Source organism: Pan troglodytes, chromosome 19, assembly GCF_028858775.2.
Source record: "Pan troglodytes isolate AG18354 chromosome 19, NHGRI_mPanTro3-v2.0_pri, whole genome shotgun sequence".
NCBI lineage: Eukaryota > Metazoa > Chordata > Mammalia > Primates > Hominidae > Pan > Pan troglodytes.
The window spans coordinates 92,127,996-92,140,357 of record NC_072417.2 but is presented as its reverse complement, the minus strand read 5'-3'; the positions used below and the strand labels follow the sequence as shown (position 1 = coordinate 92,140,357).

Sequence of the window (12,362 nt, the reverse complement as noted above, 5' to 3'; positions counted from 1 at the left end):
GAGCAGGGGCAGGCAGCCCCGGCTCCCAGGCTTCTCACCTTGCTGGCTACGACCTGGCTTTTGGGGGTGTTCCATGCTGGTCAGGGGCCTCTGCTCTCATCCGGCAGGGAGGCTCACTCTCCCAGTCCAGCCGGAGCCACAGACCTTGGAGTTAGGAGCCTGTGAGCTGTAGAGGTGGCCTGTTTCTGGGCGGAGGAAGCAGCTGAGTCTGAAGGCAGGAACCTGGTACAGGAGAGAGAGCTGTGGCTGCATGGGCCCTCCTGTCCCCCTGCCACCTGTGACCTCCATCCTGGGAAAGCCCTGGCGGATCCTGGGTCCACAAAGCACCTGGGGAAAACCTGCTTCTGGGACCTCAGTGGGTCGTAGAAAACGCTCATGATGGTTTATTTCTGCTTCTGTGCTTCTGGGAAGCAAAGTCCCCCCCTTATCCACACATGGGGGATCCTCTCTAGGAGTCACTGAAGCAAATGCTCAATGCCAGGAGGACATGCCCAGCCTTCAGTTGGCCACTCAGGAAACCGGAGGTTTCAACCAAGCCAAACATAATAGAGGCCAAGTGGGGGACCCCTGAGCATGGAATCATGCATCTCCAATTTAGCCAATGCTGGGGAGGGCTTCCGCCAGGAGTCTGCTCCCTGAGGGTAGGACTCTACCTGCTGCTGTGCCCAGACATCTAGAACCTGGTGCTGAGCGGTCGCATGGTGTGTATTTTGGGGGCAGATTCACGCATGCCATTGCTCACTTTCCTGCTGGTGCAGACATGCAGAACAGCAGCGCTCCCTGCCTGCACCAGCAGCATGACGGGGGCAGCATGACAGGGGCAAGTCAGCCTCTCCGGTGCCCGTTTTCTCCTTGACAAAGTGGACAGAATGTTCTCTGAGACGCCTTTCATCTCGAACCTCCTGGGATCGGGGGTCACAGGTCTCTTATGAGTGGGGCCAGCTCCACCCTCCTCGGAGATATCCAGATAACTCGTGCTGTTCCAGCCCAGTGCAGCTTTAATCATGGCAGGACATCTTTCCTGGAACCAGACCCGACCCCAGCACACGATGTGACATCAGCAATAGGAACCGGCCTCTGATGCGGGGGCTCAAGGGCGCCGGTCGGGGGCACCTGGGCCTTCCCTTGACATCATCATGTTTTCCAGCTTAATCTTCATCCGTTTTAGATAATCTTTTATTTTCCCTAAAACTTCCTTGACCTGTAATATGCACATTAAAAAAAGAAAAGAAAATAGGAGCATCACCTGCGAGAAAATAGAAGCAAATGCATTGTCTAGAAATGCCTGTTCTTCTGTTCCTCCGTTCTTCCCACCTGCTCTCCTCCCTCACCGCTCCGGACACCTGCTTCTCCCTCGGGTCTCCCTCTCGTCGTTCCTGTTCACGCGTTATCTCTGGGTTGTCCTCTGGCTCGTGGAAACTACCCGCTGTGCTCTTGAACTGGCCACCTGGGCAGGCACAGCTGGGGAGCCCCCCTTTCTGCACTCAGTTATCAAGAAGTGAAGCTGCTCCCAGCCCCTCAGGAAGGAAGGGTGCACCCGGACCTGCATGATGGTGACGTCGGGTGATAATTTGGAAGGCTGGCCTGGATTCACATCCAACCAGAGCCATTTGCCTGTGACTCTTGACCTGTAAGTTGGGAGTGAACGTGGCGTTGGAGTCGTGCTGACGAGCAGCCAGGATGGGCAAAGCTGGTAGCAGTTGGCCACTCAGGAAACGAGGCTTCACCCAAGCCAAACATACTGGAGAGGTGGATTCTGTGCGTCCTTGGAGGACCAGCCTGCGAAGAGGAGGCTGTGGGATGCCTGCAAAGCCCGGTGCCGGGTGGAAGTTTCCAGAAGGCAGATTTCAGCTCAGTGAGTGGCAGAGCTGTTCTGAGGTGGACTGAAGGAGCCTCCTCGTTAGTAAAGCACCGGTCAGGAGGCTTGTTTGAGCAGAGGTTCGGGGTGCCGGTCAGGGAGGGAACAGAGGAGACTTTGTCTGGCGGGCTGGGCTGGGTGTCTCCTGCAGGAACTACCTGTTCTAAGATTCTAGAACTGAAGGAGTGTTCAAGGTGCTCAATTGCAGCCAGAGACGAGGATGTAGACTCCCTGGCATGCAGAGAGATGGGGCCTCGTGTGCACGCCCTTGGGTGTATAGACAGGGAGGAAGGCAGGGGAGGTCAGAGTAATGAGGTCACCTGATCCAGCCATCATCAGGGACCCCAGGGACTGGAACCCACACCCCCACCTGCCAGAGGTCAGCCCCCGGGTCACCAGCCTCCCCTTCCAACACCAGATTCCTCCAGGATCTCGGGAGGGCTGTGGGCCGGGCAGGGGTGCTCACATCGGGTACCTGCCTGTGAATTGCCGCCTGCCACATGAGGGCACCACACGCTCTTGGTGAGATGGCTCTGGCCCCCACCCCAGACTCCGGAAGTGGACATCCGTCTGTCCTGTTCTGGTCCCCATCACAGGGATATGTGGGGCTGACAGCCTCAAGCCCCCTCCTCACACCAGACTTTCACACGTCTGTGTTCCAACCGCATTCAAACTGGGAATGTGGCAGATGCGTCCAGGAAGTCTGAGGTGTCCCAGACCGTGGGGAGGGGGCGAGGGGCTTTCCTGCTCACGGAACACATAGCTGCTGGCCTCGGTGTGCCCTCTGTGAAACTCAGATTGTGACATCCACCTCTGCAGGTCAGCAGGAGAATTAAATGTGCGGGGGGTGTTAGTGGCTATGAGGGTGAGGGCAGCACAGATCTGCAGGTGGGTGGACTCGCCTCTTGGGCAGGCAGGTGACCTGCACGGGTGGCACAGGCTGTGACACACCTCACAGCTCGGCGGATGGGGCCTGGCGTTCCCCCTCCCTCCCTTCCCCATTTCTGCCTGGAATGGGCTTTGCCCAGAGGTGCTGGAGAAATGGCAGGGTGCCCAGCCTCACCACCAGCCTCACTCCCACTGCAGCCTGCCCCGCCGGCCCAGGGCCACGCGGCGCCCTTCCCGCAGGCGGGAGCCGTCTGAAGGCAATTAGCTTCATTGTCCTGGAGGGCCCGAGAGGAGAGGGAGCCAGGAAGGGCTGTGCCGAGGGAAGGCGGCCAGGCCATGCGGGAGGGGCTCCATCCATGGCCAGACCATTGGCCAGCCTGTCTCCTTGCCGCCTGCTCCCTGAGCGTCCTGCCGGCCCGTTGTCCCACACGCAGGCTGGGGGACCTTACCAGGCAGGACCGGAGAGCACATTGGCCAAGGGATAGGCCGGGTAGAGAACACTGGGCCAGCGACGTGGGCAGACACCTCTGGGGGTCCTCAGCTCTAGGTCTGGAAGATGGAGGGTGCTTCTGCCCAGCCCTGCCTCCAGGCAGATGAGTCATTGTCCCCATCCCACAAACTAAGTTGCTGAGGCCCAAAGTGGTGGTGGGGCCAGTGCACAGGGTCCTGGGACCAAGGACATGTACACCCAGAGCACAGCCCAGGTGAGGCCCTGTGGCTCGGACAGTCAGCCACAGCCCCAACCTGCCCAGGGCCCTGCCTGCCTGTCCTGGGCTAGGGAAGCCCTCACCCCACACCGTCATGTCATCAGGATCCAACAGGCAGCAGGTGGCTCGCTCATTCCCGGATAATTGGAGACGAGTTTATTTTCAAGGAGGTGTCTAGAGGGCAGGGTTGGAGGGACCACCAGGGACAGCACAGGACCCCAGAACTGGCGACGACAGACCCATCACCACGCCAGGCCTGGAGGAGTGCATGGAGGAAGCAATGACTAGAGCCAGGGAGTGGGGAGAGTCGTGGACTGGGCTCCCCCCGAGACAAGGTCAGTCCACCATGGTCCAGGACAGAGCCAGCCGACGACAGCCTCCCAGTGGGCAACCAGGGGACCAAATACACCAGACCCACACTCCTCTTCCACCCCCCACTGTCACCAGGAAGCCACAGGGCTACAGGTCCAGGCCAGGCTGCCAGGTTCATGGAGCAGAGGCGGGGTAAGGGGTGGAGGCGGGCCTGGCAGGCCAGCCACTCCCAGAGCCCTGGCCCTGCCTACAAGGCCAGCCCTGGCCACCACCCCCGCAACACCTTCCCTCTGCCCCCACACCCGAGCTGGTGCCATCCCTCTCTGTCATGGCCCCTGGTTCACCTTTGCCAGACACGTGGACATTAGCCTTTATGGAGCTCACCACCTTCCAGCCCTTGCTGCTGCTGGCTGGGAATGGTCAGTTCCCTGTGGTACCAGAAATCCTCTAGTGTATAAGGCCCCATCTCGTTCACCTCTAAATACAGGCCCAGAGGAGGGGCTCCATAACTGTTGCTTGAATTGCATTTGATTTTAAAATGTCGAGTGCAGTCTTTGCAGACAGCCTCGTTCAGTGTCATTTATCTGCCACACGTTCAAGCCTCCAGGGCAGCCATGGTGGTCACCTTGCTGTGTGATTGAAGGGAGGTGGGCAGTGGTGTGCTGGGAAATGTCTAACAACCCTCTCTTCTGTGACAAATCCCAATCCAGCCCTCATGTGTGATGTGCAGCCTCTGCCGATTCCTGTGGTGTAAATGCTCCCACCAGGGCTGATTTCAGACTCCCAGTGTGGTCACTAGACCTGGAGTTGTAAAGAGCATGCCCAGTGGCACTCACATGCTGGGATGAGCCAGCCGCCACCTCCATGCCAACTCATCTCACGCTTCCCTGCCTGCTGTGTTGAAGAGGGTGTGTGCAGTAGAGTGTGTGGGAGGGGGCAGTCTATGCGAGAACCTTGGTTCTGTGACCCTGGGCAGGCACCTTGGCCCTTCTATAAAAATGGCATTCGTGGTACCGACCACATGGAGGAACGGTAAGTAAAGATGAGATGATGGCCGCAAGGCAGTGGACACAGAGCAGGCCTGCAGCACAGCCGGGTTTCCTGCACGTCCCCACCTGCATCAATAGCCCCTGAAGGCGGGGGCTGGCCAAACTTTACTGCCTGCCGCCTGCCTGCCAGGTGCGATAGGAATGGCTGCCCAAGCCTCATCTGCAGAGCAAGGCTGACATCTGAGCCTGCCTTACAGGCTTGTGGGGATTCGATGAGATGGCACGTGTGGGGTACACTAGAGCTTGGTCAGCGAGCACGCCCACGGAGACGTCTTTCTTCATTTGGGCATTGATCCAACCATTAGGGCCGTTGTTAGTGTGTCCCCTCTGTGTGTGACACACTGCTCTGGATGCCGGAGATTCAGCAGCAGGAGGGACAAAGTCCTTGTTCTCCTGACTAGTTCTCGGGGCAGAGGCAGACGGTGATCATGGACACCTGGAGGCACTCAGGGGGAAGGGCAGAACTGAGCTGGGGATAGAGGGGGTGGGGAGTGCCAGCAGGGTTTTCGTTTTTCTTTTAATTGTTGTGGGTACATAGTAGGTGTATATATTTATGGGATACATGAGATGTTTTGATACAGGCATGCAGTGTGTGATAATCACATCAGGGAAGATGGGGTGTCCACCTTCTCAAGCATTTATCCTTTCTGTTACACACAATACAAATATGCTCTTTCAGTGATTTTTAAATGTACAATTAAGCTATTATTGACTATAGTCACCCTGTTATACTATCAAATAGTAGGTCTTATTCATTCTTTCTGCTCTTTTGTACCCATTAACCATCCCCACCTTCCCCCAGCCCACACCCCCCTCATCTTTCCAGCCTCTAGTCATCATCCTTCTGCTCTCTGTGTCCGTGAGTTCAGTTGTTTTGATTTTTAGATCCCACAAATAAGTGAGAACATGCGATGTTTGTCTTTCTGTGCCTGGCTTATTTCACTTAACAAAATGATGTCTAGTTCCATCCATGTTGTTGAAAATGACAGGCCCTCATTTTTTTTTATGGCTCAGTAGTACTCCGTTGTGTATCTGTACCACATTTTCTTTACCCATTCATCTGTTGATGGACACTTAGGTTGCTTCCAAATCTTAGCTATTGTAAACAGTGCTGCAATAAACAGCAATGCAGATATCTCCTCCATATACTGATTTCCTTTCTTTTGGGGACATACTCAGAGGTGGAATTGCTGGATCCTACGGCAGCTGTTTTCAGTTTTTTGAGAAACCTCCAAACTGTTCTCCGTAGTGGTTGTTCTAATTTATATTCCCGCCAGCAGTGTATGAGGGTTCCCGTTTCTCCACATCCTCACCAGTATTTGTTATTGCCTGTCTTTCGGATTTAAGCCATTTTAACTGGGGTGAGATGATCTCAGTATAGTTTTGATTTGCATTTCTCTGATGATCAATGATGGTGAGCACCTTTTTATACACCTGTGTGCCAAATTCCTTAGGTGGCAGCTAGATGTTCAAGGAACAGCGGAGACATTTGTGGCTGGAGTAGACAAGCAAGAGGAGAGAAGCAGGAGCAGGGGTCGTGCAGGACCCTGGTGGGGGAGGGGCCATCTCAGGACTTTGGGTTCTACTGTGCAGAGGACAGAGTGTAGGAGCCAGGGAGGAAGTAGGAGGACCAGACAGGAGATGATGGCGGCCCGACCAAGGTGGGAGCAGTGGGCGGTTCAGGGCGGCTGGAGGCGGAGCCAGTGGGGTTTGCTACTGGACTGTTTGTGGGGTTTGCTACTGGACTGTTTGTGGGGTGTGGGCCAAAAGAGCCAAGTCAAGGGTGACCCCAGATTAGGACTATGTGCTGGACTGGGGGGCAGGTGTTTCCTGAGATGGGGAAGACCTCAGAGATGGGTTTGATGGGGGCAATGGGGAGGAGGTCAGAGGTCCCTTTGGGGGCACGTCAAACCCCCAAAGTGTATCAGATGTCCAAGTGGAGACGGCAAGGGACAGCTGGGATTCTGGGGAGAAGTCCAGGATGGAGATAAAACTTTGGGATTGTCAACATACAGATGATTTTTTTTTAATTTGGAGACTAAATCAAAACCTTCAGAAAGTCAGTATAGACAGGGAAGAAAGAGGTCCAAGTTCTGAGCTTTGGGGCCCATCAGTATCCAGATGTTGGAGAGATAGACAGGAATCAGCAATGCAGATGAAGCTTCCAGTAAAATAGAACCAACCGAGAGTGGGGCAGTGCAGCCAAGAAAAGTGTCTCCACATAGAGGAGCCACCAACTATGGCCAATGCTGCTGAGGGCCCAGACCAGACAAGGACTGGACACATCAGTCACATTGCAATGGTCACATTGCATTTTCAGTATGGTGGATGTAAAAACCTTGACAAAGGTGGCTTCAGGGAATGGTGCCTCGGAACGCTGGCTTGGAGTGGGATCAAGAGAGAAGGGGAGTGAGGGAATTGGGACCACAGGTATAGACAACTCATTTGGGAAGTTTTGCTCTAAGGGAGGTGGTGAATTGAGTTTGTAGGATGAAGGAGCCATGGTGTCAAGGAGGGTTTTCTTTCCCTGTCACGGGAGAGACTGCAGCCTGTCAGGGTGCTGGCAGGAGGAAAACATTGATGGCTGTGGAGTGCAAGGGGCGAATTGCCAGAGATGTGAGCATATGATGGTGAGAAGGGCTGGTTTCTAGTGTACAGGTGACGTGGTTGGTCATGTCTGGGAGCACGATGCTCATCCCTGGGGACAGAAGGGAGGGCCTGGTGTAGGTGACGAGGCAGGGAGGTGGGCAGGTGAATGTGGATGTTGTCTCCTGTTTCCTAGAAAACAGGAAGCAAGGTCTCACCAAGAGTGAGGATAAAGGAGAATATTTGGAAGGTTGAGGAGGAAGGGTGAAATCAACATTCAGGTTGTGAGAGCTGAATGGCAGTGCCTGGCCCATGGCAGGGGGTGGTCATGGATTCTGAATGAATCATTCAGGGTGATTTTGTGTTTATCTGCCTCAGTGTGGGCTGTGGAGTGGAGCAGGAAGAGCTGGGTCTTACCAGTTTTGCCAGGCACAAGTGATGATAGAAGAGGGGGGCAAGTTTGTAGAGGAAGGGAGGATAACAACTTATCCATGGTCTTTAAACTCATCCATCTATCCACCCGCCCATCTATCCATTTATCCATCTGTCCATCTATCCACCCACCCACCCTTCCATCCACCCACCCACCCATCTGTCCATCCAACCATCCACCCATCCATTCATCCACCCATCCATCCACCCACCCACCCATCTGTCCATCCAACCACCCACCCATCTATCCATTTATCCATCTGTCCATCTATCCACCCACCCACCCTTCCATCCACCCACCCACCCATCTGTCCATCCAACCATCCACCCATCTGTCCATCCAACCATCCACCCATCCATTCATCCACCCATCCATCCACCCACCCACCCATCTGTCCATCCAACCACCCACCCATCTGTCCATCCAACCATCCACCCATCCATTCATCCGTGCATCCACACACCCACCAATCTTTCATCCACTCTTCTTTCCATCCATTCATCCATCTTTCCATCCACTCATTTATCCACCCTCCCATCCATCTACCCATCCATTCATCCATGCACTCATCCATCCACCCACCCATCCATCTGCCCTCTCATTCATTCAGCCATCCACCCATTTATCCACGCTTCCATCCATCCATTCACTCATCCATCTACCCACCTTCTGATCCATCCACTCATCTACCCACCCTTTAATCCATCCATCCACCCATCTATCCAACCATCCATTTATCCTTCCATCCACCCACCTGCCAACCCATGTACCCCTCCCATCCATCCATCCATCCATACATACACACATACATACATACGTACATCCACCCGTTCATGTACACTGAGACTCTTCTGAGTAGAACAGGGTGCTGTGCCGAGTGCAGGGATATGGGGACAAAGGGTGAGTGAAGTGGTCCCCATTCTCTGAGAATGTACAGTCCCCTGGGGAACCAGATCCTTCCACAAGCTGGTCCAACATGAGGTCATCTGAGATAAGCCCCATAGCCCAGCAGGAACTCCTCCGCTCACACCACCCAACCCCAGGCCCTCATTGACTCTGACCCTAGCAGACCTGGGAAGAAGAGAAGCAATGGGACAGATACTGGCTGCACAGCCTTCTGTGTGCTGGGCATTCACGCACCCTATCAGGATGGGCCTGATACACTTTGCTTTTCTGGTCTGGGGCTCTCCACCAGGGCTGCATGTCAGTCTCCTGGGAAACATTGGTTGTAAGTGGCCTCTGTTGTTCAGGAGTGCGGCCCAGGTGTGGACACTTCTCTAGGTGACTGGGATGTGTAGCCAGCTCTGAGAGCCGCTTGCAGGACCACAGCCACACCAGCACAGCTGTGGAGGACACACAGGGCAGGGATATTGCTTGTCACCCTAAGACCCCCTGAGTCACGCTGGCTGGCTTTCATTCTGCATTTCCTCTGTCCAGGCTCTATGGTGACCATTTGCAGATGGAGAAACCTGTGCAGAGAGGACAGACAGTCACCAGGACCACCTGGTGGCTAAGAGGGGACATTGGAGCCCATCCCCGTGCATTGCAGGGTCTAGACCCCGATGCTTGGCTGTGAAACCTCCTCTCCCTTGCAAACCACCCTGGGCAGGGCTACAATTCCATGTGGAGGTGCATACGGTGGGTTTGGGATCCTGGCTGCCAGTGCTGCTCTCTGGGGTCCTCCCATACTAGTTTGGCAAATCACTTTGTCTCTACACCTCGGTTTTATTAGCTGGGAAAGGGGGAAGTGTCCACTCAATGAGTGAGCGTCTGTAAAAGCAGGGAGCACTGTGGGCTCAAATATGCTGTTTTATTCTAGTGTCACAAATGTCCCTAAAATGTCCCCATCTGCTAGGGACCTCTTGCCCACCACAGATGCCCCCAGATCTGGCACCTACTGCCGGAGCTCCCCCCTTTATGTTGGCGGGTTCGCCTGTCACTTGTTAGCTCAGGGCTCTGGGCTTCAGCCCTGCAGAACCTCAAGTGAGAGTGATTGGCAGCTGTCATTCAGCCCCAAGTTGAATGACAGGGATTAGAGCCCTGCAGAGGGTTAGAGGTAGGGTGAGAAGGAAGCAGATGGGACAGGAGCTGCGCTTTCTTTTTTATTTTATTTTCTTTCTTTTTTTTTTTTTTTTTTTTTTTTTTTTTGAGACAGGGTCTTCCTCTGTCACCCTGGCTGGACCACAGTGGTGTGATCTTGGTTCACTGCAGCCTCAACCTCCAGGCTCAAGTGATGATCCTGCCTCAGCCTCCCACATAACTGGGACTAGAGGCATGTGCCACCACACCTGGCTAATTTTTTTTTTATTTTTTGTAGAGAGGGTTTCACTGTGTTGTCCAGGATGGTCTCGAACTCCTGGGCTCAAGCAATCCTCCCACCTCAGCCTCCCAAAGTGCTGGGATTACAGGAATAAGCCACTGCACCCAACCAGGAGCCCACTCTTTCTCAGGCCTTGGAGGAGGTGGAGGGGGGGTTGCTGGGAAGACAGTGCAAGGCGGTGAAGGCTCTAATCAAATATTTATCAGCAAATTCATCTCCCCTGTGTCTGCAGGGCCCTCACGCTATGCCTTCCACACTTTCTCTTGCTCCTGTTTTCCTGATTTTGCCTCTGGCCATCCTGGGTTCTAGATGCTCTCCACCCCTCCTGGGTGCCCCGACTCTCCTTCCCCCTCCTCCTCCCTCATGGATCCACCCCTTCCCACTGGACTCGGTCACCAACACGTTTGCTAACAACGGACGATGGGGCCTCACCGGCTACCTTGGGGCAATGAGCCTGGAACCTCCCGCGAGTGTGTACGCATGCACACGTGTGTGCTTCCCTCCCGTGGCTGAGGAGCTTGAATGTCGCCCCAGTTTCAGAGTCTGCAGAGAGAGGGAAGGAGCCAGCTGGCTTTGTGGAGGGGTGGGGATGGGAGGAGGACAGCACTTCTGCTCCTTAGGTTCCCAGTCAGCGAGTCTGTCGCAGGGTGGCGAGCACCGAGACGGCCCCCGCTGCAGAGCCCAGGGCCGGCCGGCACTGGGGGCTTCAGGGAGCAGGGCACAGCTGGGTTGCCCGGGCTCCACCCTTCCAGCTATGCGCACCCACCCTAGGTTGCTGGGCCCCCCGGCAGAGGGTTTGGGGCCATAAACAGAAGGAGGGGGTGGCCGGGTCTGAAGCAGAACACCCAGCCTTGGACCGTCCCTTGGGGCCACCTCCCTGGTGCAGCCAGGCCCCTTGCAGCCCCCAGTGCTGTAACAATGGTTTGACATCGGGTCATTGTTTTCTGAAGCTTTCCTTTCCCGCTGGACTGCAGGCCCCACCAGCAGGGAGCAGGGGCTGTCGGGGTTGCTGCCAACACAGCCCCTGCCCTGGCATGGGCTTGGCACACCCCAGGTACCCCATCAACAGTTGTTGAGTGGATTTGTAGGAACTGAATGAAGGATGCAGAGGACAGGCCAGGGGTGGGGGAGGCAGGACAGAGGTGGACATGCCAGATCCACCTGTGCAGGGAGCATGGGCACATGAGGGGCTCCTCCTTAGCCAGGGGAGGCACTGCCCAGAGGCCGAGAACACAGGAGCCCGGCAGAGGGGGATGTGTGGGTGTGGAGGGAAGCGGGAGAAAGACCGCCCTGCGAGGGCAGCCCCCCGCCTCTGCCTGCACCTAGTAGGTGCTCACTAAACTAACGTGTGTGGTGTGAACAAAGCGTGCGTGGCCGCGGGTGATGGGAGCGTGGGGTGGAGGCGCAGGTGAGGGAGGTGAGCAGCCGCTTCCCTGCTGGGCGCTCCTCCTCCCCACCGCAAACCCCACCTTCAGCAAGGACGCGGACTCCTGCCTGTCCCTGCCAGGGTGGCTGTGAGTGTCAGACCCATCCACATCTGAGCAGAGGTCCTAACACACTGGGCTGCTCCAGGCAGAGGCGGCATCTGTCCTTCCAGGCAGTGGGGCCTTCTCACCGCAGACTCCTGGGGGGCGAGTGCCTCGCCTGCTCAGGGGGTCCTGGGCCCCAGGCTGTGTCTGCAGTGGAGGACAGCGAGTGGAGGAGGCCGGAGCCCCTTTCCCTCTGCCGCCTCCGCCTGCACCTTGCTCTCTGGCACTGTGAAAGACCCCAGCCCTCCTCTTGGGGTCATAAGGGCTTCCCACCAGGGCTGCTTCTCAGGCCCTAGGTCAGTGGTTCTCAGTGCACGCAGATTGCTGGAGGAGGCCTGGGGTGCGCCCTGGAACCTGCATTGCCCACCAAAAAGCTCCCAGGTGCTGCTGATGCTGTGGGCCCAGGCCACTTTGACAACCACTGCCCTGTATTGCTGCTGGGGTCCTGCCCAAGGGCCTGGGCTTCTAAGAGCCTCTGAGAGTGGCTGCAGGAGCAGTATTCCCCGCTTGGGGCAGCAGGCCTTTGAGGGGGCACAGACAGATCTTTGAGAGCTCCTCAGAGATCCTTGACACAGAGGCTGGAACCCTCCCTGCCCCCCGACACACCTCACTGTCATGGCCATCACTGGCAGGGGAGGCAGGAGGCCCTGAGTTCAGCTTCTGCACAGTCACTTCCAGGG

At 56.0% G+C, this 12,362-nt stretch overlaps 1 protein-coding gene across 31 annotated transcripts in view; it reads left to right on the top strand.

Annotated features, from left to right (window-relative positions):
- Positions 1-12,362, top strand: part of RBFOX3 (RNA binding fox-1 homolog 3) — a 526,282-nt gene that overhangs the window by 486,689 nt on the left and 27,231 nt on the right. The window lies entirely within an intron of this gene.